Consider the following 7,446-nt stretch of genomic DNA (forward strand, 5'->3'; position numbering starts at 1 on the left):
AGGATTGGCATTTCTCAAGCTGAAACAACTGAAGAAAAAATTTAAGCCTCGAGTTGCAATATCGAAGGATTTCTATGGGCATAAAATTGAATGACACAGGAAGCATCAAAAGACGATAGAAGGAATTCACAGAATCACTGTACCAAAAAGAATTGGTCGATGTTCAACCATTTCAGGAGGTAGCATGTGATCAAGAACCGGTGGTATTGAAGGAAGACATCCAAGCTGCACTAAAGACATTGGTGAAAAACAGGGTTCCAGGAATTGACAGAATACCAATTGAGATGTATCAACAAACAGAGGCAACGCTAGAAGCACTCACTCGTCTATGAGGAGAAATTTGGAAGACAGCTACCTGGCCAACCAACTGGAGGAGATCCATATTTGTGCCCATTCCAAAGAAAGGTGATTCAACAGAATGCGGGAGTTATCGAACAATATCATTAATAACACACAACTAAAATTTTGCTGAAAATAATGCAAAAACAGTTGCAGCAGTGCATCGACAGGAAACTGACAGAAATTGAAGCCAGAGTCAGAAAAGGACGTGGAACAAAGGATATCATTGCTGCTGTCAGATGGGATTTTGGCTGAAAGCAAAGAATACCGGAAAGATGTTTACCTGTGTTTTATTGACCATGCAAAGGCATTTCACTGTGGGTCCTACCAAATTATGGATAACACTGCAAACGATTGGAATTCCAGAACAATTATGCTTATGAAGAACCTGTACATAGACCAACAGGCAGTTGTTCGAACAGACCAAGGGGATACTACTGCATGGTTTAAAATCAGGGAAGGTGTATGTCAGTGTTGTATCCTTTCACCATACTTAACTGTATTTTTACACAAATAACACACACCTCATACCTTTGTTTGCTGACTGTTTCCCCCTGCCCCCGTGAGGTATTCTCAAAAGCACCACTATGCCAATTTGTTTTTTTTACATATTGCTGTCAAAAGAATTAGCGTAGCATGCTTATGAAAATAATCTTGCAAGGAGTGGGAATGGTCAGGAAACAAACATAGAGATGTACATTATTTGCATAAAAATACATATTCAATATGTTGAGCAAATAATCCAAGAAGCTGAACTATATGAAAAAGAACAAGGCACCAGGATTGGAGAAAGACTCATTAACCTATGATATGCAGATGACACAACCTTGTTCCCTGAAAGTAAAAAGGACTTGAAGTACTGACTGATGAAGATCAAAGACTACAGCCTTCAGTATGAACTGCACCTTGACATAAAGGAAACAAAAATCCTTACAAATGGACCAATAAGCAACAAGATAAAGAAATGATTGAAGTTGTCAAGGATTTCATTTATTTGGATCCAAATCAACACCCATGGAAGCAGCAGTCAAAAAATCAAATGACGCATTGCATTGGGCAAATTGCCTGCAAAAGACCTCTATAAAGTGTTAAAAAGCAAAGATGTCATCTTGAGGACTAAAGTGGGCCTGACCCAAGCCATGGTGTCTTCAATAACCTCATAGCATGTGAAAGCTGGACAATGAATAAGGAAGACCAACGAAGAATTGATGCCTTTGAATTATGGTAATGGCAGAGAATATTGACTATACCAAGGACTGCCAGAAGAACAAACAAATTTGTCTTGGAAGAAGTACAACCAGAGTACTCCTTAGAAGGGAGGATGGTGAGACTTTGTTTTACGTACTTTAAACATGTTATCAGGAGGGACCAGGCCCTGGAGAAAGACATCATGCTTGGTAAAGTAGAGGGTCAGTGAAAAAGAGGAAGACCCTCAGTGAGATGGATTGACACTGGCTGCAACAATGGGTTCAAACACAGCAACAATTTTGAGGATGATGCAGGACTCAGCACTGTTTTGCTCTGTTGTACACAGGGTTGCTATGAATCAGAATTGACTCGATGGCACCTAACAAGAACAGACAAAATGCTATTAGGTTACATCTGTGTACAGCTGGTTGCCAAGGCAATAGTGAGAGTAAATGTGAGCTGAAAGGATGTGAGTATACAGTGTACATAGTTAAGTCCGCTTCAGCACAGAGCTTATGTGGGTGGTGGCACGCTGTGATCCCAACAAAAAATAGGTGAGTAGTGGAACAAAGTACAATCCAATGCTGCAACTTATTCCTAAAAAAAAAAAAAAAACATAAACACCCAAACCTATTGCCGTAGAGTTGATTCTGACTCATAGGGACCCTATAGGTCAGAGTAGAACTGCCGTATAGAGTTTCCAAAGAGCAGCTGGTGGATTCGAACTGCCGACCTTTTGGACAACAGCTGAACTCTTAACCACTACACCATCAGGGATCCACAGCTTGTTCCTAGGCTATAATTAATATTACATCACCTCACTCTTCCATCATGCATTCCCAATTTTATTCAGCTTTGCACCCATACCTCAGTGGGTATAGGTTGCTTACCTGAGGTTGGGTGACCCAGACTTTCATCCCATCAGAGCTCTTACTTGTTTTACACTTGTTTGGCCATGGTTGCTAAATTTTTCCATTCATCCCTGGGCATTAAAGCACTGAGAGATGCCCAGTAAATCCCATGGTTCTGGACATGCTGCTTCCTGCCTTCTGTTGTATAGCAGCAACCTTAGTTTTCCATGTCAATGCATAAGCCCGCAATGATTCCTTCCTGGGGGCAGTCTACGTCCAATGCTTGGACAATGTGTAGGTATACAGACCTGGTCTCAGCCCACCTTAGGAACTCTGAACCCAATTTGAGAGCTCCCCAGGGTGCCCTTGTTGGGGCTGCATTATAACCCAACTTCTCTTTTGGCCCAATCCTGACTCCTTTCCTTTCACAGGCATTGATCCTGAGAGCACTCAATAATAAATTTTCTGCACATTAATCTTCATCTCAGAATCTGCTTCCTCAGGTAATGCAACCTGCAACATCAAATTACAAGGAGTCGTGCCAACAGCATATTAAGCTTGGCTCCAGGACTCATTGCTAAGACTTTAAATCACAAATCACTGGAAAGTGCCACCATGTCAATATTGTGTCCTATGCAGTCTTATTCATGTTTCTCTGGTCCAACACGTTCAAGATCCACTTCCACATGTCTCTCTAGTTCCTGGTCATCATGTTAGCCCAGGTCTTAGAATTTTGGGGGCATGTAAGCTGTTTTGGTGCAGGGACTTTATTTCTCTCTTCAGGCTTTACTGGGATGTGGCCACAGTTATTGGTCTCAAATCAAAGAAGAGGAGAAAGGACTGGATTTTAGGAATGGAGGACAAGCACCAGCTTGTGAGGCACCTGCATCAGGTGAGAACTTTGCACATTATTCAGGCAAAGGGACACTTGTTTCCTCTAGCAAAGGAGAGGGAGAAATATCTGGGAATTCAAGCTTCTCAGGCTTTTCTACTCAAATGTCTCCATTAAGAGTTAGGGTCTCATTTCGAATGTGCAGCTTTGAAGATATACCAGTCTTCTTTGTGGCTCTGCAACTATGCAAATCCTGGGTTTTTTTTTTTTTTAAAGCTGTATTTGCCCCATGGCTGCTGCAAATAATGGTTTCTTTAAACACTGCCATGGATGCATTCTGACTTTCATAGCATGCCTTGAGCTATACTTGGCTAATCTAAGCCTATTGTTTTCTTTTTTCAAGGTATCTAAATTCTGTTTTAAAACCAGACAACCCCACAGTCCTTATGGTTACCTTTGCCCCATACTGATTAAGTGCTACTGCTTGCCACAGAGGCTGATGCTTCCCTTGTACCCGTACCCTAAGTCCAACTCAGTGAAAGTCCTTAATCATTGGGATGCTTTTGCATGCCAGGGGTCATCAACTCTTGAGTGTTTGCTTTCCTGGGCTACTTTTGGTACCAACTGCCTTAACTCTTCTCCCAAGATGCAGAGCCTAAGAGATCTTCCTTGCAGGTAGTTTATTTTGGGATGTGAATCTCAAGGGTGGGGACCAGGATATATTGTATGCTTTTCTATTAGTAATGCCAGAAACTATTTATGTGGTTTATATGAACTCTTAATCCTCTCAACAGCACAATAAGATATGCACTGTAATACTGTTAGCTTTCTAGATGAAGAGCAGAGAGGTTTAATAACTCAGTAGTTCTGTGATATTGGGAATGAATGGATGTAGGAAATAGGAAAGGGTTCTGCAGTAGGTCCAGGCCACAGTGCAAGTGGTACTTCCCTTTGGGCCATAGAACCAGCAGACCTATGGTGTTAGAAGTCTGGCTGTTATTACACAATGGGTGCAAGAAGGAATATATTTGGCATCCAGGGTTACACTTGGGTGATTCTTGGAACCACCTTGCCCCATTTTGGTGTTAAATAGGCAAGAATCATGACCTTCAGGAATGAGGTTCTGGCCACCCTAATAGATCAGCCACCAACATCAGCAGAGGTGCTGCCTGAGAGTGAGAGGAATCTAGAGTGGATTGTGGAGGAAGGAGATGATAAGTATCATCTGGCCCCAGTCGAGGACCCAAGACCAGCTGCAACCACAGAGGTCACCTCACTAAACTTTCACTTATAAATTTCACCAGCCTCCTAGAGGAGATTTCAGAATGTGTGATACAAAGCAAGTGGCTCCAAGTGGTCTAAGGTGAATGCTTGATCCCCCTCTTCCGGAAACACTCATGAAATACTCATTCTCTCATCTGCCAGGAGTGTTTAAAGCTGAGGGGTCTCTCCTGAGGCCCTCCCTGAGAATTGCCATAGAGGGAGAGCTGGTTGTGCAAGGTCATGCCCTATTCCTAGGGCCTGCCTGCAGCCAATGACTAGAGAATGTGGAGTTATTAAGGCTTAGCCATTTAACATCAGGGAGTGAAAATTTTGAAGGTATATGCCAGCTCCAGAGCTGCCTACAGGAATGGCTGAGGCCTCTGTTGTGACTACATTGCTTTCTTCACTCCTCAAATCTGATCCTGAGAACACTCTCAAAAAACTTCCTGCATGAAAATCTCCATCTCAAAATATGTTTCCTGTTCCTGTGGAACAGGTCTCACATGGTAGGTAATCATGCTAATGCTGCCACATAATAGAAATTCTTCTCCAGAAAACTGTAGTACTTAGCATCTAAAATAAATTCCTAGTATATATGTTGACCCTGCTTGCTGCACCAAACTGTTGAGCCAATGAACAAGGTTGCCAAGAAAGACGACTCAGGCATTAGATGGGACACCACTTTACTCCCATAGAGAAGAGACAAAGCAAAGTCAGCTTCAATAGTGGGCGGTGGTTCCCCATGGCCAACAGTTCCCAACAATATGTACATTTTAAAAGTGTATGCCAAACACTTCAAACTGTGCAAAGCATATCTAGGAGAAAAAAAAAAAAAATGTGTCGGCTTTATTTGAAAGGTCAGTGTAAATCAAATGGTGCAAGTTATGGGATTTCATGATCTTTTCATGTCGATTGGGTTTAGAAGTGTCTCTAATAAGGGATTGAATTATTAGTCAGAGTCCATTTGGAAAAACAGAAACTACTTTATTTCAAATAAGGTGAATATAACACAGGGAATCAGTTAAATGGATACAGAAAAAACTAAGAAGCCAAACAGTGGATGGTGAGGCAAATAAGAGATTAACAACATCTTAAAGCCACTACAGATTTTTTAAGTCTGGACATCAGGAGGAGAGGGGCTTACCAGATCCAAGAAACTAGATTGGTTGACCTATCAGGAGTTAGAACCAGGGCTGGGGCTGCTTGCAGTTGGTAGTATCACAGACGGACGGTCTGTCATTGGGGGAATGGGATTACAGAGAAGACTCAGCCTGTAAGAGAAGGAGAAATCCATTGGCTTTTCAACTTCTCCTTCCTACCAGTTTTCCACCATGTCTCCCATTGTCTGAACCTAACCAGAATTGATTGGCAAAGAAACCTTAAGAATGTTATTTCCTGTGATACATTGAGAATAGAGGAAGAGTGGATAATGATGTGAGAACAAGCAACCAAGTGATTAGCATACACTATTTTTTTTTTTTACTACAGAGCCCTGGTGGTGCAATGGTTAAGTATTCAGCTGCTAACAGAAAAGTTAATGTTGAAACTCATCTAGTGGCATCACTGGCAAAGACCTAGTGATCTACTCCCATGACGATTACAGCCTAGGATACCCTAAGGGGCACTTCTACTCTGTCACATGCAGCCACTATTGATAGCATCTAACAACAACTGTTTTTACTACTCAACACCTGTTCTCACAATTGTAACCATTTTCTTAACAGCTTTGTTGTTGTTAAGTCGATTCTGACTCTTAGCGACCCCATGCACAACAGAATGAAACACTCCCCGGTCCTGCACCATCTTCACAATCGTTGCTATGTTTGAGCCGGTTGTTGCAGCCATCGTGTCAGTCCATCTTGTTGACAGTCTTCCTCTTTTTCACCAAGCACGACGTACTTCTCCAGGGACTGATCCCGCCTGTTAATATGTCCAAAGTATGTGAGACGTAGTCTTGCCATCCTTGCTTCTAAGGAGCGTTCTCGCTGCACTTTTCTAAGACAGACTTGTTTGTTCTTTTGGCAGTCCATGGTATATTCAATATTCTTCTCCACCAAAATTCGCCGCGTCAATTCTTCTTCTGTCTTCCTTATTCATCGTCCATCTTTCACATGCATATGAAATGATTGAAAACACCATGGCTTGAGGAGCCTTAGTCCTCAAGGTGACATCTTTGCTTTTCAGCACTTTAAAGAGGTCTTTTGCAGCCGATTTGCCCAAAGCAATGTGTCTTTCGATTTCTTGACTGCTGCTTCCAAATTGTTGATTGTGGATCCAAGTAAAGTGAAATCCTTGACAACCTCAATCTTTTTCTCTGTTTATCACTATGTTGCTTATTGGTCCAGTTGTGAGGATTTTTGTTTTCTTTATTTTGAGGTGTAATCCATACTGAAGGCTGTGATCTTTGATCTTCATTAGTAAGTGCTTCAAGTCTCCTTCACTTTCAGCAAGGAAGGTTGTGTCATCTGCATAATGCAGGTTGTCAATGAGTCTTCCTCCAATCCTGAAGCCCCAGTCTTCTTCATATAGTCCAGCTTCTCAGATTATTTGTTCAGCATTCAAATTGAATAGGTATGGTGAAAGGATACAACTCCGAAGCACACCTTTCCTGACTTTAAACCATGGGGTATAACCTTGTTCTGTTTGAACCACTGCCTCTTGATCCATGTACAGATTCCTCATGAGCACAATTAAGTGTTCCAGAATTCCCATTCTCTGGGAAGTTATCCATAATTTGTTGCTATCAACATAGTCAAATGCCTTAACATAGTCAATAAAACACAAGTAAACATCTTTCTGGTATTCTCTGCTTTCAGCCAGGATCCACCTGACATCAGCAATGATATCCCTCCCTGGTCCCACGTCCTCTTCTAAATCCGGCTTGAATTTCTACCAGTTCCCTGTCAATATACTGCTGCAGCGGCTTTTGAATGATCTTCAGCAAAACTTTGCTTGCATGTGACATTAATGATA

This window comes from Loxodonta africana, chromosome 5, assembly GCF_030014295.1.
Source record: "Loxodonta africana isolate mLoxAfr1 chromosome 5, mLoxAfr1.hap2, whole genome shotgun sequence".
NCBI classification, from domain to species: Eukaryota; Metazoa; Chordata; class Mammalia; order Proboscidea; family Elephantidae; genus Loxodonta; species Loxodonta africana.